Source organism: Callospermophilus lateralis, unplaced genomic scaffold, assembly GCF_048772815.1.
Source record: "Callospermophilus lateralis isolate mCalLat2 unplaced genomic scaffold, mCalLat2.hap1 Scaffold_248, whole genome shotgun sequence".
Classification (NCBI taxonomy): domain Eukaryota; kingdom Metazoa; phylum Chordata; class Mammalia; order Rodentia; family Sciuridae; genus Callospermophilus; species Callospermophilus lateralis.
The window spans coordinates 1,306,276-1,332,408 of NW_027513318.1; the positions used below are offsets into that span (position 1 = coordinate 1,306,276).

The 26,133-nt window shown below is 39.6% G+C and overlaps 2 pseudogenes; both read right to left on the reverse strand.

Annotated features, from left to right (window-relative positions):
• Positions 1–5,242: 5,242 nt before the first annotated feature.
• On the reverse strand, positions 5,243–6,012 carry LOC143390197 (protein N-terminal asparagine amidohydrolase pseudogene; annotated as a pseudogene).
• A 1,160-nt stretch (positions 6,013–7,172) lies between these two features.
• The window catches only part of LOC143390199 (nuclear receptor-binding factor 2-like), a 132,222-nt pseudogene continuing 113,261 nt past the window's right edge, over positions 7,173–26,133 (reverse strand).

Genomic DNA, 26,133 nt, shown 5'->3' on the forward strand with positions numbered 1-26,133 from the left:
TGCCAACACTTATTGTTGTTTATAATAGTTGCCATTCTGACTAGAGTTGAAATCTCAAAGTAGTTTTGATCTATATTTTTCTAATTGCTACAGATGATAAACATTTTCTCATATATGTTTATTGGTTGTATATCCTCTTCTGAGAAGTGTCTGTTCAGGTCCTTGGCCCATTTATTAAGTTATTTGTTCTTTTGGTGTTTAGCTTTTTGAGTTCTTTATATATCATAGAGATTAGTACTCTATCTGATGTGTGAGGGATAAAAATTTGTTCCCAAGATGGAGGCTATCTATTCACTTCACTGATTGTTTCTTTTGCTGAAAAGAAACATTTTAGTTTGAATCCATCCCATTCATTGATTCTTGATTTTAATTCTTGCACTATAGGAATCTTATTAAGGAAGTTGGGGCCTAATGCAACATGATGAAGATTAGGGCCTACTTTTTCTTCTATTAGGTGCAGAGTCCCTGATTTAATTTCTAGGTCTCTGATCTTCTTTGAGTTGAGTTTTGTGCATGGTGAGAAATAAGGGTTAAATTTTATTTTGTTGCACATGGATTTCAGTGTTCCCAGCAGCATCTGTTGAAGAGGCGATCTTTTCTCCAGTGCATGTTTTTGGCACCTTTGTCTAATATAAGATAACTGTAATTTTGTGGGTTAATATCTGTGGCCTCTATTCTGTACCATTGGTCTACCAGTCTGTTTTGGTTCAAATACCATTATGTTTTTGTTACTATTCTTCTGTAGTATAATTTAAGGTCTGGTATAGTGATACAGCCTGCTTCACTCTTTCTGGTAAGGATTGCTTTAGCTAGTCTGGTTCTCTTTTTTTTCCAAACAAATTTCATAATTGCTTTTTCTATTTCTATGAGAAAAGCCATTGGGATTTTTATTTGATCACTAGACAGCTTTTTTATACATCAAAAATAGTAAGTAGTTCTTTCTCCCCCCCTCCAAGCCAAAGAACAACAAAGAGTTAAAAATAATTTGTAAACAGGACTTTATTTCTATATTGAAATTAGTTTAATATACAAGTAGCTATTATATCTTGCAAAACTAAAATTAGTCAATAACTAACACTTAGAATTTGGGGATGGTTTCAGATAATTTGCAACTTACTTATTAATAAAAATAATAGAGATTCTTCAAAATAGAACTCTCACTATTTCTTAATGGCATGTCTTCAAGGCAGGAAACAGTTGTTCTTACAAGTAATATCTACATTTCATCAGGGAATATTAAAAGTGGTAGCTTTTCATTCATTATTTACAAATCCATAGTAGACCTGTTCTAAATGATTCATTCTTCTTAGAGATAAAACTTTTACACAGTTTCCATTCCAAAATTTTAGATAACTCTCAATTAAAATAAGGTGTAAAACTTTCATATTAGTTTTTACTTATTAAATTACATAAAATTGGAAATGTAAAAAGAAAAGAAGTAGAGAATGCAAAATGTTTAGATTAATAAAGAACTGAAAATCATGACTGATATCAGAAGTAATTCATATTTATGGAGTTACTTAAAAAAATTAAAGTCAAGACTCACCACTGAGATACAAAAGAATATTCTTAATGTCTTTTATTATGATTCTGAAATTTGTACTATTAAAAACAAATCCTAATGCCTGACAAATATGTTAATGAGGCACTTACTAAACTAAATTTATGCCTCAGAATACTTAGATATTTCATCATTAAGACTTTGGGGTTTTCAACTGGTTTTTAAAAACTCTATTTACACTAGACTGGGGATGGAGTTAAGTGGCAGAACACTTGCCTAGTGTGTGTGAGAACCTGGGTTCAGTCCCAGAATGACAAAAAAAAAAGATTTATCCCTAAAAATTATATTTACACTTAAGCACCTTGGTGAACTATAAACTTTCAAAAAATCATCCATAACTGATTTATCAAAGAGGTATATAATATTGTAATGAGCAAGATAATGGTTTTATCCTGGTAAACTTAAGTTATAATGGAAGAGGCTGAGACTTTCACAAAATCTATAAGTTAAAATGTATTTTTCTGTACAGATAGATACACTATGAATCATTTTTCTCATGTCTTAGTTTTTTATTCAACACTTTCACAAGCAATTTATATTTCTTTTCTTTATAATTCTTCAAAACAAAAAAGAATACTGGGGGTTTCCTTACCTGTTGCTCAGGCACTTAAGAGATTGAACACAATCACCTTCCATTCCCAATCAAAACAGAAACAAAATCAAAACCTTAAATAACCCAGCTCTACAACAATGACAGCACCAAAAGCTGTGGAGATCAACAGCACCAACGCCAAGCTGGCAAATATAAAAAGAGAAGGAAAATTTCAAAACTCAGCAAATGTCTTGCTTTGACACAGAGGACAGGAGAAATCATTATTCTAAAGTATATGACCAGTGTTTTATAACTTCAAAATCAATAGTAGAGAACAATTAAATATAAGAAAAGATCCTTATCCTTATATAACATGGATATGAAAAGTTGGATCCATGTTTTTAGCAATGACAAATTACTGAATTTTTTCAAAATTGATCAAAATTACTTTTTGGCTGAACACCAAAAAAGTATTTGTTGTCTGTATTAACTATTTCTCCTGATTATAAATCTTAGAATTATATAATTATGTCTCATAAAAGAAAATTGTATATTCAAGTCTCAATAAAATCATAATTGCTGCTAGACCTGATGGTCCCTCGTGAACCACAAAATAGATCACATCTCACATTACATTTAATTTATACAAGATTCCTAAAAAGCTAGGTAGTTGGACTTACTTCAATAAGCAATAAAGAACCAATGAAAGTCTATGAGCAAGGAAATAATTTGATCAGAGCACCATGACAGAAAATTTGCAAATGAGATTAACTTGCCTTCCCATATTTAAAAGAAAAAAGGAGGGAGGGGGTAATGGCATCCACAATGATAAAATCAGAGGAAAACTTAAAATATATTTAATTTAGTTAAATATTGGGAAACTTACCAAAAAAATAAAATAAAATGGAAATAATTTTAAAAGCTATTAAAATTACAAAATGGAAAAAAAGTAGGAAAAGGCATGTTAAAAATAAAAGTTGAATGTGAGTTTTTCCCCACATGCTTTGCTTTACTTCCTGGTTTGTTCTTTCTATAGCCCAATACGAAAGGCCATGATAGCAGTCTTTCCATCTGTTAGAATCTGTGAGATGGACAGAGGGAAAGGATAGAGGTTATTGACTATGTAGTCTCAGTTTTTTTCTTGCTTAATAGATACTGGAGATGATGAAATGGAGAAAGCTCTATTAAGACTGCTGAAAACAGAAGAGTTGCTTGATTTGTACTGAAGCTGCAGGCTGAGATAGTCTGCCCCCTCCCTTGGAGCACCTGCAGGGTGCCTCCCACTCAAGGTGGAGGGTCCTCCCTGCCTCTTGACTTGAAACTCACCCAAGACACATGCTTTGGATATAGAAATATGACAAAGTAGAGGCTTGAAATGTGTTTTCTGTGTGCCTCTGTCATGATCATTAAAACAATATGGCCCTGCTAGCCCACTAGTTCCAGAAAGAGGACCATGGGTTTTTAGTTCAGGAATACCAGCTGAAAGATTTGCAGCCCAAATCAGAGCTTCCCAGTTAACACCTGAGCCTAGAGCTTCCTGAATGTGATACCTCAATGCATGTGTTCCCTTGAGGGACTTTCCGACATTGTGGCTATTTATTACACAATATTATGGAGGCAATAGCTAACATGTACACAGGCCACAGTGATGCATTCATTAACCGAACATCTTATGTAATTTTTGTGTTTTAGATAATGAATTACTGCTCTAAGGTAAGAGTCACAACAAGGGGGGACAGTTTATCTACACCCTGGGTGGTGTGCCTGTGAGTTAAGTTCCCTCGCCCTGAACCTCCCCTTCCCACTTCCCACTTCCCACTTCACCTCTCCTATCTGTCAACTCAAAACAGGACACGTGGAGCCCGACCCACACACTGCGAAGATTAGCAGCCGGTGGGAATATCTGACCCAAGAAGAACCAATAAGAGGCTGTGTTCTAGAATTTCTAAAGAGTAGAAAATGATGAAGAGGTGGGGAAGTAATGTCCCCAGAACTGTGAGCTCTGAAACCATGAGCCAGAACAGAAACCTTCCTCCCTTAAGTTGTTTATGTTAGGTATTTTGGTCACCGCAACTAAAACATGACAAAGAGAATCACTTCTATACTTATAAACTTCTTAAACTTTTAAACTGCTATGACAAACTTTAAAATCTCATTGTAGAGTTTTTTATCTTTTTTAAATCTCAAACTATAACAGATTTCATTTACATGAAGATGCATATACATGTTCATCCATACAAATTAATGAATACCACTTTTATAGGATCTAAATGGTAAAATGTCTTCTGAGAAAATCTTTAACTCATGTGTCAGAATAAAAACCTTTTAAAGTGCTCTGTCCATTAATTACCTTCAGAAATTCTATTTCAGCAAACTTAGAAGGTTTTTTTAGAAGTTTCAAACAAGGAAAATTTAGATTTGCTTCTAGTGTAATGCCTACCATAGAGTCAGCACTTGCTGTATGCCTCCTGGAGGATTTAAAAGCTGATTGGCCCACTGCACTAGCACATTTTATTGTTATACACACAAAAATAAAGAGCAGAAGAGAAGAGCTGGAGTAAACCGCCAACTAGTAAAACCCATCTCAAGTAATGAAAATCCTCAGAATAAACCCTGGGTGAAGAGAAAACTAGCAGGAGGAAAAAAGTTTAAAGGTCAAAAGTAAAGAAACAAAATATAAAGAAATGTATTATTTTTTTAAAAGGTGTTTCTACATGGGATGCTATGTTTTTTAACCTAATTCTCATTGCTGAAGCTTCTGAACTAAAGTTTTTAGTGGAAAAACTGTATGACAAAAATCATATACATTTTAAAAAGTATTTCTTTTTTTTGCCTTTGCCAAAATGAGATTTTATTTTGAAAGTCATTTGAGAGACGCTGAGGAAGGAAGGAAACCTAAGACTCAATGGTGTATATTCCAAATTTATCTTCTTTCCAAACCCCACCGATGGTCTTTGTCATGTCAAAAAGTAGCTTTCTTTGGTAATTCCTACATTTATCTTCCTGGAGGAGATATCTTTTCCCATAAGCCATCTTTGTTTTTCCTGTAGAGGAGAGCTTTATTTCCAGGAAACAGCATATTCATTGGAGAGGGATATTTCTTTAAAAACATCAAGGTAGATCTGATATGTTGAACAAAGTGGGGGGGCTCAGACAAAGGGGAAGTGGAAAGGTTCTCTAGTATTTTCTTATCATCTTGCTGCAACCAGAAATCCACATATAGAAATGGAATCCAGGAATACGGGCCTATCCGAAGTTGCTCAGTCTTTGCATCATAAATGTTAATCATGGGGCCTCCAGCTAAAGCTCGGGCAGCTCGCAGCTCCTCCTCGGGACTTCGATCTTGAAATGTGGCTCTGTATATCTCTGCTGTTTTAATGTTGACAGCAATGCCATAAATTATTGGAAAGTGGTTTTCATTTTCTTCTCGGTCATTTAATTCTGTCACACATAATGTCACCAAGTGAATGTCATCTTCTTGTTTGTCAAATTCACTAAGAAATTGGTGAGTAAGTTCTTGTGACAACAGCCTGTCATCACTGAAGCCTCCCACGAGGTGCACTTCCAGCCTTCCACTTTGAGCGTGGTCAGAAAAGGATTTTATGGAGTTCATAATCAAGGGGACCTCAGCTTTGGTGTCAGTTCCATCACAATGTGTCAGGCAGGTAGCCCCATTACCTGTGTGCCTCAGGACCACAATATGACAAGTGGTGGCATCATCAGAACCCAGAATGGAGATGGAGCCATCCTTTGGGGAGGTCACTGCAAGCTCTCTTTGCTGAACATACAGAAGGCCCTGGGGTCCCACTTGTTGACCTCTGAGAAGTCTGGCTCTTTCCTCCAGAGATGGGTGGGCTCGGACCATCTCCCCAGCGGACTGCGGCAGGCGCACTCGCCGCCTGCAGACCAGAAGCAGCATCGCAGAGGCGACCGCCCGGGCAGGCCCAGGGAGGCGGCCTCCCCAGCCCCGTGCCGAGGCCGCCCCCCCTCCTCGGACCTTAAAAAATATTTTAGGTTGAAGAAATATTTCAATGACTAAAAAGTGTACTCTCCTGATAGAAATAAAAAAAGTGGTGCAGAATCAGATAGAACACCTTTGTGCTTATGCAAAACATGAAGTTATTTAAACCAGGTTAGTTTAAAATGTATATTGACTACTTTGAAGTAACATGGTTGACTTTTGGTCCAATGCGTTCTTACTCTTTCTCAATATGTTCTTGTGCCTACCTCACCACAAGCAGGATGACATCAATGGATGATTGTTTTTTTTATATAAAACACAATTACTTTATTAATTTCTTATAATCAAAAACTGTCAACTAACATTACTTCCATTTATGCATCATTAAAAACAAAGGATCATTCCTTAGTATTTTTAAGTGATGCATTATATAAAAAAGAACTTAAAATGCACCCTGATTAATTATGTAAGCTGGTATTTTTTTTTTAAAAAAAGCATAACTGATAATTTGGTTCCTTTCTTCATAAAATGGAAATTTAAATACTTCTCCTGATAGTCTTGAGGTCAGCATTATGTTATTAGTGCAAAATGTAGGTATTATAGCTTCATCTAGAAAGGTGTCTAACCTATACACCTTACTTAAACAAACAAAGTGTGCATAACAAAGGCATACAGTCAATGCATGATAGAAAGCATGTTTCAAATACATGGCAGCCCCTCAGGCCACCATATTATTTAGGTTTTACATTATCATTTATGGCATTATAGATTAATTATACATAACACACTTTTATACATTTTAACCATGAAGAAAAATAATTGGTGCTTGAGAAAATTATTCTAGGTAGCCATTTGGTTTGCATCAGGAGAAAGTGAACCTTCAAGAGTTTACTGTCTGCCATGTGGGAATCATTAGCTCTGGTGGGTAGATCAGATGTGCAATGTATTTCACAGTGACTGTTTCTCACATCCTGGCAATGCTGCTCCTGCCAATCAGCGAGATGGTAAAGCACATCTGGAATTACCCTTGTATGTGGTTTTCCCTTTTTTATTTTTTCTTCTTTCCTGGATTAACTGTGTTGCTGTATTTCTTCTGATCTCTCCAAAAGCCTTCAATTTCAATTATTCATAAGTCCTTTCAGAAAATCCTCAGACAGCTCCATAAGTGGAAGTTGTGTAGATGGGAAATCCAAGGGAGGAAGATTGGGTATTGGAATATCCTTGGCTTTCCCAGTATTTGTTGCAAATTTCTGCCAGGTTGAAGGTGTAGCAGTGTCTGAATGTGGTGGCAAGTTCCATAATGCTGACTTTTCTACAAAATCAGCATCCACATCCAGCTCCTTATCTACTGGACCTTTTACAAGTCTGGCTTTTTCAGCCTTTAGTGCTTTATTTTCTTTCCTTAATCTTTCATTCTCAGCCACAAGGAACTCCTCATGCATTTTCAAATCTGCAATTTTGGTTGCCTGCTTCTCAATAATTGTTTTATCATCCTTCGGGGCTTTGCTTCCAATACATGGCTGTGTTGGCTCACTGTTTTGCTGAAGTAAAAATAGTAGTGTTTCTGTATTCCTGTCAAAGACTCCCTGAATTTCAGAGAGGTGTTTCTCTGTACAAGGGCTGTAGTTCTGAGAAAGAAGGGGACTCTGACCCTCTGCATCCTCAGCAGAGAGTTTGTGAGATGCCTGAAGATGGGTGGCTACATCCTTGTCTGTGTTCTGAGTTTTTGATTGTTCTTCACACTTTGCCCTTTTCCACCTCTCCTGGATGAGGAGGAGCTGTTCCATGTGGCTATCCCCTTTTAATTGCAGTGATAAATGAGCCTGCTCAGACTTGGTCAGCTTCAGAGTATCAGAAAGATAGGCCGTAGCCTTCTTGTGAAAAGAAATAGCCTCTTGGTATTTCCCTGCAGCTCATAAACGGTCTGCTCTGCTGAGGAGCCAGGTTGAGAGATGCTTCAATGACTTCCAAAGACCCCAGCGCCAGCAGCGTCGCCAGGGCACATGGAGGGAAGGAGAAGAAGAGCGCGAGGCAGCCTTGGAGACCTCCGCCCCTCAGCGAGCCCAAAGAGACCCTGGGAGGCAGGCGCAGAAGAGGAAGCCACCCTACCGCTTCCTTCCCCAGCGCCTCCTGAGCGCTGCATGGCCAAGTCCTGACGTCACTGGCCCGGGCTGGTTCCAGGCTGGAGTGAGGACAGGAGTAGGTGGGGCTCCCGGAGGGCGGGGCAGCTGCAGGTGTCTGCTTCAAGAGTTTCGTTTTGTTTTTTCCCCATGAAATATCTTCTGAAAGGGTAGTGGGATGTTTTGTGAGGAGGTGCAGGCTTTTAGAACCTTAAGATGGCTATCTTCCAATACTGACGTCTCTCATTTCCTGCTCGCCTGACTTTTTTCAGAATTCACTCTGCTTAGCCACATTCTCTCTTGCACTTGTGTACCCACCTTTATCCTTGTACCTGTTGATGTTTTTCAAAAAGTAGATCTGAGGGCTGGGGTTGTAGCTCAGTGGTCAAGTGCTTGCCTCGCACATCTGAGGCACTGGGTTCAATCCTCAGCACCACAAAAAAATAAGTACGTAAATGAAATAAAGGTATTGTGTCCATGTACAATGGAAAAAAGCAAATTTGAGCAGAGTTAAACCATATACTGAACTGGGCCATGATGGGAGTTAACGAGAATTATTCAGCAGGGCTCTGCCTTGAAGTTGAACACAAACTATAAAATAGCATGTGTTACAAATAACCAAGTATGATGATGCATTTAACAATGACATTCCAAGCCATGGTGTTACCGGTGCTTACCTGTGAGGAGTCCTTGCTTCCCCAATGTTGAAGTATAACACCAGAGAAGCATGCTGAGGCAAGGTCAGAGTGGAAAGTAGAAGCTTTATTAAAGACAGCAGAAAAGACTTCTCCCAGATGAAGAAGGAGACCCAAGAGGTGGAATCCCTTTTTTTTTTTTTTTGCATTGGGGATTGAATGCAAGGGAACTTAACCTCCAAGCGATACCCCCAGCAATCCCCCCTCCTTTTTTTTAGAGACAACAGGGTCACACTAAGTTGGTTAGGGCCTCACTGACTCTGAACTTACAATCCCTATGAGCCATGGGATTATTGTCATGTGCCACTGCACCTGGCAGCAAACACATTTTTTTTTGATTTTTTTTGAGAGAGAGAGAGAGAGAGAGAGAGAGAATTTTAATAATTAGTTTTTAGTTTTCAGCAGACACAACATCTTTGTTTGTATGTGGTGCGAGGATCGAACCTCAGGGCTGTACGCATGCCAGGCGAGTGCACTACTACTTGAGCCACATTCCCAGCCACAGAAAACACATTTTTAAAAAAGAAAAAAAAAACAAAGGTGCTGAGTTGTGGATCAGCGGTGGAGTACTCTTCTCACAGATGCGAGGCCGTGGGTTCGATTCTCAGCACCACATAAAAATAAATAAATAACATAAAGTTGTTATGTTCAACTACAACTACAAAAATAAATATTTAATTTTAAAAATGAAGCATCTCTTATCACTTATCCTGGTGTTTCCAAGGCAAAATCAGGAACTCACTTTTCCTGATGTTATGGTTGAAATGTACTTTTATGCATGCTTGCAGAATTAAAATTTCAATTTAAGGAGTGTATATCAGCATTTTTGATAAACGAGAAGTTTCCAGAATTAATTATTCAAAGAGCAAAAACTGTTATTTCTTGAATTATTCGGGATTTTGTTCTGGGCAGTTTTAAATGTTCTTATTGAAAAAGAGTATTAAGGAATGAATTAATCTATTCAACAAGAATTCATTGATCTTTCACTATATCTCAGGCCTTTACTTGCTGCTTAGAATCTAAAACTCAACCAGAGCCAATTCTAAGTGTTCAGATTTACTATTTTGTAGTACCCATCACGTAAACCAAAATTCTAGTACAGGTTGCAGTGGTAGAAGTCTATCTAGATTCATTAGGAAAACACACACACACACACACACACACAGAGGCAATAAAAGACTAACCCTTTGGACTTAATCAAAATATAAAACTTTTTTGCATGAAAGAAAAACATTAAATAAATAAATAAAAAACTACAGAATAAGAAAATAAATTTGTAAATCATGTGTTGAACAGGGACTTATATCCAGGCTCCATAAAGAATTCTCACAATTCAAGAATAAAAAGTAAATAACCCAATTTAGAAAGATGGAAAGAATGTGAACAGACTTTCATCCAAAGAGGACATATGAATGGATAAAGAACACATGAAAGATGTTCAAACCATTAGTTAATAAGGATCTGAACATCAAAATCAATGAATGAATAGTTATAATCTAAGACAGATGATAGCAAGGTTGGAGAGGATTTGAGATGCAATTGGTTGATGAAGCAGTTCATGAATCTTGTAAATATGTGAGAAACAATGACTTCACCACGGGGTCACACTGAGATGGTCATAATAAAGAATAGCTAACATGCAGCCTAGGTGCCAAGTTTCCTGTTCAGAATTTTATAGACACCACATAATTCTGTCCCCCTTAGGAGCCTGTGAGGGGGACATCATCATCCCTATTTGGGAGATGAAGTGAACTGGCCAGCTGAGGTCACAGAGTCAGTAACTGTGAACGTGCCATGTGAACCCGGCTGAGATTCAGACATCTGAAGCACTGAGGGAAGAGGGAGAGAGGCAGGGATTCCTGGGGCCCAGGGTAATTCCTGGGGCTGGAGCTGAGGCTACAAAGGGAGGACCAGGGAGGAGCGAGAGGTTTCAGAATGTCAGACCTGATTAACAGAACAGGTTAACAGAGAGGAACCAAAGGAAAGGTCTGGTAGGAGGGAGAGAGGGGCGACTTTAGAAATTTGGGGTTCTATGTTCCAAGGGAAAATCCATCTAAAGAATTTGAGTGTGTGGAACCCAGTGTGAGAGGCAGAAGGAGAGTCTGCAGAGGAAGACTTCAGGAGTGTGAACTTTGGAACTACTTCTCAGAGATCCATGCTGGGGCCTATGAGCAAAGGAAAGATAAACAGACAAGAACATAAAAACTACAAGAAGCTGCATGCATTCATATGTGCGTGTACATGCGTGTGCACAAAACACACACAGAGACACACACACACACACACACACACACCATTCATTCCCTGAGGACTTGTGTCACATAGTTATGTTTCAGTGTGAATCTTAATCAAGTCCGATTTTCCTCTGACAGGTACTTTTCCCTGTTTCTGTGTTCCAGTTTAAGACTCGGTCTTCTTTTATGAAAAACCATATTCATACCAACATGAAAGTTCTTGTTTTCCATATAGAAGGAAAATTAGAAAACAATAGAATTGTAAGAAACAGTTTCATTGTTAGGACTGATAAATCGTACACTACCCATCAGTCCATCTACGGAGTAGCAGAATGTCACAGAGAAGTAGATCATTTGCATTTGAATATATAAGCAGCAGATCCTGTTAAAAAAAAAAAAAAAAAAAAAAAAAAAAAACATTCCATTTAGCAGGGATGCATGACCCTGGTATTTTGCGGGATCAAATTGGTCTTTAACTGGCATTGCTAGCTTAGGCTTCTGTTCTAGGTAACTCACTTCCTGGGAAAAAAACATTGTCTATCAGAATCAAGGCTATTTAATAAATAACAGTAGAGAAGGATTTTTCACACTTGGGTTTAATGTCTTTGGGCAAATTATCTTCACCTGTGACTCACTTTCCTCATTCAGAAATGGGGAGAATAAAGAGTTTGCTTCCAGGACTGTGGGGGGCAGTAACTATGCTCCGCTGCTTCCAAGAGCAGAACCGAGGAGGTGCCATGTGGATCTTGTGCTGCTGCTTCTATTATCCATGGGACATTTGGCTACTCACCCTGGTCACAAATTTCCTATGGACAAATCACACTCATGATAAGACTGATGCACAGCTGCTTCTGCCACACAAAACACGACAGAGTGCTTCAGGAAATTTTATTACCAAAGACGTTTGTTTGGTTTGCAGTGTGGGAATGCAAGTTCTGGAGAAAGGGATTGCACAGGACCTTCCCTCCCATCTCTCTTTGCCCTCCTTCTTCTTGTGAATCATGACTCCTCAAGCCCATGACCCCTCACCCAATCCTCACCAAGGACAGAAAATGTGAACATAGATGGTAATACAAGCTCACCAATCTCACTGTTCAAAAGGAAATTTGTCTATAATAACAAGTCTCAACTGTTCAAAAATACAGTTAAAATTAAGCATAATTTTCTTTAAAAATTGGCTAGTATTAGTCAATTGAAGTTTCATTTCTTTTTTTTTTTCCCCTAAATACACACGCGTAATAGTAGGCTTTATCCCTCCTGCTAGCTGACTTAAAAGAATTTCAGTTGCATTTAGTATTTAGAGGTTAGTGAGTACAAAGACACTAATACTAAAGGAACAGAGGAAGCCACCTGCAGCTCCCTGCAGCAGCCAGCAAGCCCTTACACAGGGAGGGGAAGGGACGGGTACCTTAGGAGCCCAAGGGGCACTGCTCGGATGTGTCACTCATGGCAGGGCACAAGAGCATCCCAGGCAAGCAAGAATCCCCTAGGAGGCAGTCTGAGCCCTGTGTGAAAACCCATGATTCAACCCAGCTGCAGGGCGCCTGGCTTACACTTCACTTGTTACACTTAATCTTTGCTGCAATAAGGAGATGAAACATTTTGTTTCTCTTTGATGAAAGGAATAAAATCTGTAAAATGAGCAGTTAATATAACATCTTGGGTGTCTGTGTGAAAGCCTCATGTTTGCAAATACAGCTGAAATGGTACATGTATCTCATTTAGATAGATGCTAGTGGACATACTAGTAAAATTTCATCTACCCCTTCATTTTGTCATTATTATTTAAAGGGTCAAAGCTGTCTATGTAATGTGTGGATTAAGATACCATTCTGTACCAGCTCTTATTTCATAAAACTCTTTGCTCTGTAGAAATCTGTGTCAACTTAAGTGAACAAATGACAATTTTCTTATGGATCGAGAAAATGTACATCTGCTTAAATTTATCATCTATAATAGCTTTTTCAGACACATTTGTTCTCTAGAAACAAATTTGGCATTTGAGTCTGATCTCCTGTGACCCCTGAGATGGTCTTAATTCTTCCTTTTGTTTAAGGTTCTCAGAAACACGGACAAGCACACGGTGATTGATTTCATTCATGCAGAACTTGCTCTATATTGTACTGTGCATAATGTTATATGGCACATTCACTTTTATTTTGTGCATTTATAATTGCTATATGTTTTGTATGAAAAGAGGTAATTTGAGCTGTTGAAGGAGCTATGGTGATATTATAAAATAGAACAGCAGATAGGCACACCATCAAGGAATGTCATTTTTCACATTTTTAAACTCATGAGTGTTCAACATTAAACTACTAGAGTTTTAGTACCATGTCCCATGATCTATTTTGTAGTATATACTTATTGATATATTGACATCTATATCTATTATTATAATACTATGATATATATTATATATGTTATACATTGATATGGATATAATATCTACTGACATGCTTATCTATATAACATTCATCAGATATTCATTGTATTAGACTCAATTATATCTTGTAACTCAATACATCTTGCTAATATATTTGGTCACATCACATGTATTACAAAGTCCCTTTGTAAGATAACTTTTTCATAGGACACTCAGAAATATACAAAGATGGCTCTTGACCCACAAATCACAAAACAGGAACAACAATACTTAGACCTACTTGTGGAGCAGAGTATTCTTAATACGATGGTCTTCTGCATGTATACAAGACTTCTTTGTATATTCCTGCAGCTGGGAGGAAAATAAAAACCCTTTGGATTGTTTAAGTAAATACCAAGCTGTTACACATTAGTTCAAGTAACTGTATGAGATAAATATTGATTCAGACATGTAATAAATCTGTGAAGATGACTTCTCCATGCTTACTCTGAAGAGAAATTCCCCAGCAGGGCAAGGATGTCATTTCCTTGGCATGGCAGATGCAGTTTTAAGACTTGTCAAGGAGGAAGCATGTCTCACTTAGGCACCTCTGCTCTTCTCCAGCTGAGGAATGCAAGCCAGGGTGCACTATTATTGTTAGACTACAAAGGAGAGACCACCCCAGTGGTTCTTGTGAACACTGTCACAGCTGCTCCTCTTCCCTTTGAAATCATTCAGGGTGATGCATGAAGAAGGGGCTGCTTTTATCAGCCTCCCACTCAGGGTATGTTCAGCCCACTGAGGAAAATACTTGTGATACACTGCTGACAGAAAACAAAACACGGCCCACACTGTGGGCTGCTGCCAATCAAGGCCTGCAGCTGTGATGGGGAGCATCCGCTGACTCCACAGGCTTGCCGCAAGGACCTGTGCTTCACTTATCAATGATCACAGATCTCCATTGTCCCTGAGCAAGGGGAGCCCCTAAAAACCCTTGGATCACCAATGCTGACATGTATACATGGATGGATGGATGGATAGACAGACAGATAGGCAGAGAGAAAGAGGATGAATGAATAAATGTATATATTCCTTTCCATAAAGCACATCTTTGCTCCCATTAGATTGAATCTAATGATTAGCAGAGTGAAAAAAGTTTGAGCTGCCAACTCCATACCACCCCATTGGAATAGCATCACTCAAGTCCAGACTCCTACTCTCTCTCCCCCAAGCTACCAGGGTGGCCCATCTGCCTCTATGGCCCCTCCAGGGAGTTTCTACTGCTGCCACTGACCCTTCCCCAGGGACTCCAGTCATGCGTGGCTTTCCCCGGTAACCCTTACCAGACAGCTGCTCCAGCCTCCTGTGCCTGGTCTGCACACCTCTTCTCTCATGTGCCTGGCTTCTCCTTGGTCTTCAAGGTTGAGTCACTTTCTATGGTCAAATCTTTATTAAATGCTGTCATGGCATTAGTGAGTCTTCTTCCATTGCACTTGCTAATGTGTCAATAAGAAATGATCAACCCTAATTTTCTATGTTAGCAATTCTATCACTGTTTATTATATCAATGAGCACAGGGTATTGAAGTTATGTGTTTCCCATCCCAAATTGCCAAAACATCATGACTTAGGACCTACTGTGAGCACCATACCAAGCTCTGGGTGTGTGCTGAAGAGCAAAACTGCCTCAGTCCTGACCTGCTCTTGTAAATTTTTTGTGGTACTGGGGATGGAACCCAGGGCTTTGTGCATGCTAGGAGAGTGCTCTCCACTGAGCTCTAACCTTGATCTCATGACCTTCCTACCTTGGCTTCCCACGTATCCAGAGTTACAGATGTGCTCTTTTGATGCTTATAGTTTAAAGAAAAAAATGATATTAAGTAAGTTTCAAGTTACAAATCTAATAGGTGTGGGATGAGGTCAGGGGAACGGGGTGTGGAGGTTGAGGCTGGTGAGGTCAAAGCCAGGAGAGGGGTGAGGACGGAGAGCAAGGGTCAAGGGTTGGGGCCCATAGGAAGGGAAAAGAAAACCTAGTTAAGGCAACAGCACCTGCATGGGCTTGTAGAAATACCCTTGAGCAATGTGTGGAAGAAAGAACTGTGGAAAAGAGTAAATGCTGGGCTTTGTGAGCTTTTCAATGAAGTGTGGACCTGACCCTGAGGGTTATAGAGAGCCAATGCTGTACACTGGCAGGTTTCCAGTGCTCAAAACGGTCTTCACAAATCACTGACGCCATAGATCTGCATCATGAATGAAAGGCACTAAGTAAAGAAGATGCTACTTTAATATTTTAAAGCATTAGGTAAGTGCCAGGCACAGGGGCACACACCTATGATCCCAGCAGCTCAGAAGGCTGAGGCAGGAGGATCGTGAGTTCAGAGCCAGCCTCAGGAATAGCCAAGCACTTCTCAACTTGGTGAGACCTCTCTCTAAAAAAATACAACATAGGGCAGGGGGTGTGGCTCAGTGGTCCAGTGCCCCTGAGTTCAATCCCAGGTACCCAAAAAATAAAAAAAAGCCTTTGATGAAAACTTTAGTAAACTCAGAATTCCCATGTTCAGGTACCTCTCATTATTTCAAAGTCATCTATTTGGGAAAACTTAGACCAAGTAAAACAAGATCCACATTTCTATTCAATTTTATTTTATAATCTATAAAAAGAAAACTCCTCCAAAGTACACATTCATGAATAATGAATAATTTAGAAAGTCTAGAACAGATTTTTACATGTTGATATGTGTTTGTGTGTATACATATAATATTCCATTTGAAATAATGCAACAGTGTAGGTTATCAAACTCAGACAAAAATATCAATCAACATATTTAACAGCAGCAATATGTTAATGGGTCTGACTTTATATATATATATATATATATATATATATATATATATATATAATTAAATATCTTTTAATGGAGCTTATGAATTTGTATATATCTTATTAAATATCTTATTAAGAAGCTCATTACTTTGAATATATCGTATTAAGTATCTTTCATTTCTCAGTTTCATTAATATTCAGCCTTATATTCTTAATATTTTCTTTCATTCAATTTCATGTGCTTGAGTTAGATGTTCCTGCCTTGAGTCTGAATGCTGACAAGCCCATAGGTGCCTTGCAACTCCAGACCGAGGCAGCCGAAAGCACAGAGGAAGATTTTGATAGGAAATACATTCATTGCTCTTTTTTTCTTGATATGATGAATTTACTTACTGCCTTTTAAAAAGAGGCTAATTAGCTTTTTAAAAGCTGCTGGAAATAAATTATAAGGAATATACTAATAGATGATACATATTCAGATGGACAGGACAATAATCTTCTCGGAGTTCAAACTGTCACTGTGGAACTGCAGGTTTCCACACACACTCTGGGTCACTTCCTCAGGTATGGGGAATTAGAAAGACATTCCTCCTGGCTTCACAGCAAAGCAAGGTAGACAAGTCACAAGTTCAAGACTTTTTTTGAATCTATCATAGCGCTGTGGTCACAAGGCCACAATGAAGCCCCAACTTCTCTGCAGTTGTGCAGAGAAGCCAGCACTTGTCCTTGGGGCAGAGACCACAGGGATCGGGAGAGATAGAGACTGAAGGAGGAAGAGCAGAGTGGTGCCCCGGGAGCCTTGGATAAAAGGGTTCGCATCCTCCATCTGACCTTCTCTATTGACCCCGCGGGCTTCATCTATGTCTTCATTGGTTAAACAGCAACAGTCCTGGCTGAGAAGCACTGGGAATGAGTTTCTTCCTCAGACTCTTCCCCACCCACACACCATGGAAAAGCCTTAGGAGGAAAGGGGAAGAAAAAACTACTGCCCCAGGGAACCATCAAATAGGGGGCAGCCCACAGTAAGGGAGTGGGCAGGACCGCCAAGACCACCCACCCCCAAGAGCAAAAGGCACAATGTTGGCTTAATTGGAAAGAAGCCCCCACCCTCTCCACCACCCCACTGAGGGGAGGTTTGAGGAAAGAAGTGTTTGAGAGCAGCTAGGAAACAGAGAAGGAGTAAAACCACCTGGAAATCCACCCCACGCCAAGCACAAGGTATCACCAGAGGGGGCAGCCGGCAACCATACCAAGCCTCAAATCGCCTACCTCCCCCTTCATCCCCATGCTGAAGGCCCCACAGGAAAATATGAGGGGCTCACCTGCAGGTACAAGAATGACTTACTTCTACCTTGATTGTTTCCATAACATATTCTGCTTTCAACAAGCAATCATAAAAATCTAAAATGATAAAAATTATTGCAAAAGAGGACCAAAGTTGACGAATGTATACTACCCATTTTTGAGGTCTACGATAAATCTAGTGTGATCAAGACAGCCTGGTATTTGCTATAGACACACACAGAGACTGTAGAAACAGGTCAGCATTAACACAGGAAGCTAATGTTATACAAAGCTGCAAAGGTAGACAATTGAATAAGGAGAAGTTTTTTCCACAAATGATAACAACTGGATGTCCAGATGCAAGAAAAAAAGATGAACCTGGATCCATATCTCACCCTTCATACAAAAATAAGCTCAAAATGGATCAAAGCCTTCAGTGTTGAACTATAAAGCATCCAGGAAAGTCATTTTGTGATTTTGAGTTAGGTAAACAGTTTTTAGACCCTACCACAAAAGTAGGATCCACAAAAGAAAAATAAATTGAAAACTTTTATCTGTATCAAAATTAACTTTCAGATACTGATAGAATAAAAAGTTAAACAAAAGACTGACAGAATATATTTCAGATTGAAGACTTATATTCAGAATACATGAAGAACCCTCAAACAATAATAAAAAAAAACTACTTTTTTTTTAAATAGAAAGAAGACTGAAACAGACACTTCAGAAAAGATACAGGGGTGTCATAAAATGCTCAGCGCTACACAAATTAAGGACAGTGTCACTCCCTTGAGTTTGACGAGGCTGACTCCTTGCTACACAGTGAGCTGAAGGTTTGGTTTTTCAGAGGAAGATTAGGTTACTTTATACTTGATATCCAGAACAGTGCTGATTCATTTCAGTGTTACATCTTTAAACATAAAAATGTTCAACATTATTAATTAATTAGGGAAATTTATAATTAGGGAAATTCAAATCAAAACTACCAGGAGATACCATTGACTCTCTGAATGGAATGAATCCTGAAAACAGCAAGGGTCTTGGCCACTCTAGAGCATGCACACAGCCACCTCCATCTGCACAATCACTTGTGAGGTTGGAGCTTCCTAACATGCACCTATCAGGGCTCAGCAATCCCCCTTCCTGGTATTACTAACTGAAACTCGCAGCCACACACACTCACACATACAAATGTACATAAGTGTTAATAGTAGCTTTATTTATAATCCTCTAAACTGGGAACAACCCAGATTTTCTTCTGCTGGTGAATGGGTACACAAACTAAGTTTTCATACAAGAGAAGGCCACTCTGTAATTAAAGGAAAAAACCCAATACCTCATACAACGTGGATGAATCTTCAATGCATTCTGTAAATGAAAGGACCCACATTCAGAAGACTGCATGTAAGACTGCATGTATTCGACACTTAGACAAACAAAATTATAAGGACAGGTCAGTGGTTCCAAAGGTTGGCATGAGGGCAGGGTTCTACAGAAGAGAAGCAAATGGGAATGTGGGGGTGACAGCTGCTCTGCATCATCACTGGGGAGGATTCATGACTGTGTACCTGTCAAACTTACAGAAGTGTAAAAATATTTGCAGCTATTTGAAATAAACAGCATTACTTCTTTAAACACTTTTTCAATTGAAGGTCACAGTTTACTTCAACTAACCACCATAGGCTCCCAACACTTCCCCAATCCTCGAATGCTGTTAAGTCCACCATTTTTGTTCATATAAGAGTATCAGATAACTCATGTGAAAGCAATAAAGAAATACGGATAGAAAGAATTCACTGAAGACCACACACCCTAAGAAAATGTGTGTCTCCAGCATGTTTTCTGTGATAAACTCTTCAATCAGGTTTGTTATTAAAAAGCACCAACATGCACTGACTCAACACAAGGCATCTCTTTGTTATGGACTTGGGAGAACACGGTGTAGGAATGTGAGGAGGAGCAACCAGACAGGACTCAGACAGAAGGACAAGCCAGGTGGAAAGGATCAGAGAAAGGTTCTGGGACTCACACTCTGAAAAGGAAGGCAACTCTCCCACTGCACTGCACTTGGGACTCAGAACTCCTCAAGTTTCCTGCATGCACACACACGCACTGTGCTTTCCAGTGATTCTAAAAGTGAGAAGAATACTTCAGTCTTTAACTCCCTGAATGCTAAAATTCCAGTTATTTCCCTGGCCTATGAGCAAAGCAATATTGATGCAATAATCATGGAATGTTACTGAAACACAGTTTTTAGGAGCGATTTCTCATTCTGCTCTAAATATACAAAGACTTTGATTTGTCATGCAATTGTTTATCCCTTCCTAAGTCTCCTAAATAGTGCAGTAAGAAGGAAAAAGAGTTTTTATCTAAAAAACTGTGTGCATCTGGTGAAATAAAATGGGGGCAAAAGAGAAAATTTTGAATACATTAATAGCAAACCAAAATTACTGATCTACTTGAAAGCAGTGTATTATTTCAAGCTGCTCTACTTCTAAAAGTGGATAAAGAACCAAAATTCTCAAGTAATAAACACAGGGAATCATATGCGAACCCTGAAAAGTATGTCTAAGGAATGATATAACTGGCAGCTGTTTTTAATCAGTGGCTTTCTCCTTGGATGTGATGGTTACAGGATGTAAGGTATTTGTCTCATAAATCAAATATATTTTGTGTATATGCTAATTCATTTTCTCCTTCAAACACACCTAAAACTTGAACATAAACAACCATCTAGCTATGGTCCAAATGTCTGCATTCCTCCCAAGATTCACAGATTTAATCCTAGCCTCCAACCTGTCAGGGGTGCCTCTAGGCAGTGAGTGGGTAGAGGGGCAGAGCCCTCAGGAATGGGATATTACTGCCCTTGTAAAGGAGATCTCAGAAGCTGGCTCATCATTTTGCTATCTTGTGAGGACAGAGCAAGAAGGTGTCAGCAATGATCTTCTGTGATTTATCAGAATGTGCCTTCAATACACAAAGACTGCTGTTGCAGGTTTCATCTTGTTGCTGCATGATACATGCTAGCTACTGCAAAGTCACCAAGGTGCACCCACCCAAAGTACCCTCAGATAAGACACTGTTTAAAGTAGCTATACTTTTTTCTACAGTCATCATCAATTACCTTGATTTTAAGAAGTTTTAAAAATCAGATTACACTTAGGCTATGTTTTGGATAAATGTCCCATAAAGGCCCATGTGATAAAGGTCAGGTCCCCAACTTGTTGTTACTGGGAAGTAACAGAACCTTAAAAGGTGGGACCTACTTGGAGGTCTTCAGGTCACGAAGGGGGCCTTTGAAGGAGACAGTGGGACCCTTGCCCCTTCCTCGTCCTCTTTCACCACCAGGCTATGAGGAGAGTCCTTCTACTTTGTCACCAGTCCCACCCGAGGCCTAAAGGCAATGGGATCACCTCATCAGGGACTGGAGCCTCTAAAACTGTGAGCTAAAGTAAATCTTTTCAAAGTTGATTAGCTCAGACATTTGTTATAGTGACAGTTGACTGACACCAAGTAGCATTAGCAGATTATCTATTTTGAATATTGGAGCTGAAATGTCATTATCATCTGGTGAAATTTAGCATCAGAACAGTATAAATCTAGGGGCTGTGCAGGGGGCTCAGTGGCAGAGTACTTGCCCAGAGCATGAGGTCCGCTTGCTCTAAAGAGCAGTTCTGAGCACTGAGTCCTTTCTGAAATCATTAACCATCTCTTCATTAACAAATTGTTAAATTCTCTAAAAAATCCAGACTTTAAAAATTAAGTTCCTACAGAAGATGAGAGTAAAGCAGAAAAATTAAAGTACTAGTAATTTTCAATCAATATATCATGTATTCTCTTGGAAAACAAACTTAGATTCTATCTTCTTTTCTTAGAAACAAAGTTATCCCAAACATTATCTAAAGCATGTGGAAAAATAAGAAGAAAAAGAAGTATCATTAGTACTTTCAACCAGTTTGGGATGGAATATTACCTATTAGTTTAAAAGAAAAACCAAAAGAACCTAGTAAACGCACTTGAAAATTAAAATCAGGAAAAAGTTTGCACAAAATTGAGGGATAATATGTGTCCCTGAATTTTTGCCTAGTGACTACAATACTTTCACATTTTTTAAGAGAGAGACAGAGACAGAGAGAGAGAGAGAGAGAGAGAGAGAGAGAGAGAGAGAGAATTTTAATATTTATTTTTTAGTTATCAGCAGACAGAACATCTTTGTTTGTATGTGGTGCTGAGGATCGAACCCAGGCCGCACGCATGCCAGGCGAGTGTGCAATCACTTGAGCCACATCCCCAGCCCAAATTTCACATTTTTATGAACTGTCTAGTTCTTGTTAAAACATAGCCCAGAGATATGGAACATGAAAACAAAAAGAAAGATATAACCAAAGAGAAGAAGAGTCAGAAACAGATCAGCCACATCCTTGCCCCAGAGCGTGCAGTGGCACCTGGGTGCTTGCTGGTGGGAGTGAAGGGACTAGGAGTCCCCCGCCTCCAGACTAGGACTCACTGTCTGAAACCAGAGCTGGGACAGGGGCTGGGCCAACACAACAATAAAAGAAAGATGAAATTAAAAATGTGGAGAGTATGCTCAATGGAGCACACAGAGCTAGCCACAGTGGAGACAGCAAGAGACCACTTCAAGTCAATATTGAATCTAGAAGTCAGCAGCTTACAGGAGGAACTTTACCTTCCCATTTGCAGCCCTCATAGTCGGTCACCCTGGGGACAGAATGGTAAGGTGATCAATAACCCCTGGTGTAAGAATAACAGAGTTCCAGAGAGGGGGAATAAAACTCAGCACTCAGCAAGAAGGCAGCAAACCCAGAAGCGGAGCGTGGACTCACGTCTAAGCTAAAGTAACTCAGAAAATTGCTAAGGGCTTAAAACATGCATTTGTATTGTTCAGAGAAATAAGGGCAGGGGCAAAATTGACTTTTTAAAAAGGAAATAACTTAATGAGCAGAGGCATAAATCCAGTAAAACAAGGAAAGTCAAGGGCCTTCTGTAGGGTGAAGCACAGTAGGCCTCAGCACCAACCTCCCCTGTAGCAACTGGCAACTGAGAGAGAAAAATGACAACTATATTTTTACCAACATGAGGGGGTTGCTAAAGCAAGAAAATGAGATGAACTGGAACTCCAGAGCAGGAGCTCTTTCAAAGTGAGGAACAAAGTGACTGCTGGTTTCTTCTCAGGGGTCGTTTGTTGATTTGGGGACATGTGCTAATTCTACATGTGTAGACTAAGAATTGTGACTGGGCTGCCTTAAGTGACTCTACCAAGGGAGCAAAGCCAGCAAGGTTTGTAGGAGTCAGTCTGTCCCTTTTAAGGAGCAGAGTGCATGTGTAATGGGTCCTGAACACAAGGTTCATTTTCCCTAGGGACTTTGCTAAACTGTGGGCTGTGCTTAGAAGCCTGAGAGACCAGGCCAGGTGTGTCTAAAGCCACCTTGTGGGTTCCACTGGCAGCATGTGAGAGAAGAATTCTGCTAAGCCAGAATGCTTGCTTTAAACATAAAACTCCAGGATGTGTAAGGAATGAAGGCCAAAAGCACCACACATTAAAATCTCCCAGGGAAGTGAATTAGCAAGTCGTCAGAGCTGAGCAGAGCTGACCAGCCAACCACACCAAGCACAGACAGGAAGCAGAGGCCTTTCCAAGGTTAGCAAGGACCCCACCCAGCTTGCTCTAACCTGCACCAGTTCCTCACCAGTCTGGCCAAGCAGGGAGGGGGAAAGCCTTCTCTGCCACCATGATTATCTATCACCATCTGACATACAATTAAAAATTGTTAGGTAGGAAAAGGCAAAGAATAGGAGATTAGTAATCTAGAAAAAAAAGATAATTAATATAGGCTGAGAAATTACCCAGAGGTTAAAATAACTGTGATTAAAATATTGGAGAAAATAGATGTATATAAAAGGATGAAAGATGGAGAATTCCAATTACAAATGGAAGCTACAAAAATCAGCAATGAAAATTCCATAAGAGAACTAAAGAACATAATTATTAGACATTAGGGATTCTGGATGCATTCACTACTATCCTGATTACAACACAGACAGAACAGAAATTCACAACACACAGAACCTGACAACAAAGCAAAACCTGGTGGCCTAATGGAAAAATGAAAATTCAATACACACTACTACAAGCCCATAAATGGACAGAAGTTCCAAGGGCAGTTGGAGGCATGTCACAGAGTGGAAGATGAAAATGCATACCCCACAGCACAGCAACCTGGCCCCCAGCAAGCGGGCTGCAGCACCTCTCCCTCCTTTACTCCTAGTACAGGTTCAAAAGGATGCTTGAGAATGTTCTCAGCAGCACAGCACTGCTTCATGAAGTAAGACAGCTGCGCACATTTCCAAATGAGTCACAACAAGACAACAGAGAACTGAATGAAGGCTCACAGACTAGGATTCTGCCCATACACTAGTGAATGTGAATCATTAGCTCCATGCAACAGGACACACCTAAAGGGCAGTGTTACACAGAAGGTGCAGCAGGGTGACACCAGGAGTGTGGCACCATCCACACACAAGGGCAGTTTGCTAAGTGTAAGCTGGATAGGACTGGGGGACCCTAGGCCTCAGATCATTTCAAAAAAGTCACTCTCTCCCAAGGTCAAGTTGGGGTTTTCTAGAGGCCACATATAGAAGCAGAGCTGGAAATGCAGCTGTCCTTTAAGTCCAATATTTAAAACCATTTGCAATGAATGAAAAAGCCACTTAAAAGTGCTGGTTTTGGTTTTTCATTCCCGCTTATTTCTGCCTTGGATAATATAGGTATTCTTTCATCAAAATTTTATTTATGTTTGCATGTATAGTTTTATTATTCTTGTTACATTAAAACATTATATAAAATTATCAACTTAAGTTTCAAATACAGCTAATGCTGATAGATATTACCTATATAAGAAAACAGCTCTTTGGATCCTCAATAAATTTTGAGTTTAAAGGGTACCTAGAATGAAGGTGCTTCAAAAGCATGGGTACAGAACAGACCCTGACCAGCCAATCTGCACACCTCCTCTGTGCTCAAGCCACGTGGCTGAAGAGCATATTCACAGGGTGCTCACCTAGGGCTGGCCAGATTTAGGAGGGACACACAGGGTTCCTAAAAGTGTAGATTGTTTTCTTGAAAACAAAATCAAATACAGATTTGAAGCAAATATGGCAAAAAGTGGGTGGGTACGTGTATTTGCTTTTCTACTTATTTCACTGTATAACTGAAACACTTGCCGGTAGGGAATCTATCACTTGCCCCACAAATTCCTTTTCTCCAACTGTATATTTCCTTTGGTGTCATTAATCTTCCCTGTGAATCCCACTAGGTCCACTGGGTGACGTCTATTTCTCTCAGCAACTTCACACACACACTGACTAAAAGTACACCTAAAAAGTTTTTTCCCCTTTTCCAAATGAATATGAATTTTTTACTGATAATCTTTCAGAAATAGGAACCCCACAGATGAAATTATAGGTTTATGAACAGGTAAAAGGTGACCTCAGAGACTCCATCACATGACAGAATCTGATGCAATGTCCTTAAAAAAAAGAGTCAATAAAAGGGAATGTCAACATTATTTGAAAAGATAGAAATAAAATAATCAAAATTACTGGTTTAAAACAGATACTTTTCATCTATAACTATCTTTCATGTATATTTAAATTTCTCTACACATAGACACACACACACATACACACACACACACACACACACACACACACAAAACCACGGATGAAAAAGGCTGACATAGTTAAAGCAATACAACTTACCAACTGACCAAAATGACAATGTTTAAATTAAAATAAGTAGTTATCCATTAATGCAAGCAATAGTTACTGAGTCCCTAAGGCCTAATAACACAGGAGGATAAAACAGGCATTCACTCTGTTCATTCCAACAGGCAGGCAGGACGTAAAGGAAAAGAGAATGCACACAGAAATACTCCAGATCATGATAGATACTAAAATTCAGAAAGGAAATGAAGTAGGGTGATGTGGTTCTGAGTGGACAGGGAGATTCCACAGGGCTCAGTGGAGAGGGAGATTGCAGAGGCAGCCCTGAAGAGGGCACTTCAGCCATGACAGGCTGGCAGCCAGCCAGACCTCTCTTGGCTGGTCTCACCTCCTTCTGAAGGTAACAGGACCGTGAGGGAGGAGCACAGAGCAGGGGCACAAGAGGGAGACAGCAAGCTGAAGGGCGGGCAGGGAGCCTACCAAGAGAAATTAGGGGGGTTCAGCAGGGCAGTAACATAATCTGAGGCTTGGACTGTCTGAAGACAGAGGGACCTAGCATCAGGAAGGCAGGTGAGGAGGCCACTACTGTGGTCCTTCTGGCAAGAAACAGTGGCTGAGGAGCAACCATGGAGGGGAGGCAGGAGGAGGAGGACAAAGGAGCCCTGGGCTCAGGAAAGGGCTGAATACAGCTTAGCAATCAACAGCGATGCTCAGATTCTTAACAAAAAAAATAATGACTTCCCCTTTGGAATATTATGTTCTCAGTCTGTGTTTTAGCTATTTTCTTACAACGGTACAGCAAAATACCCAAACTC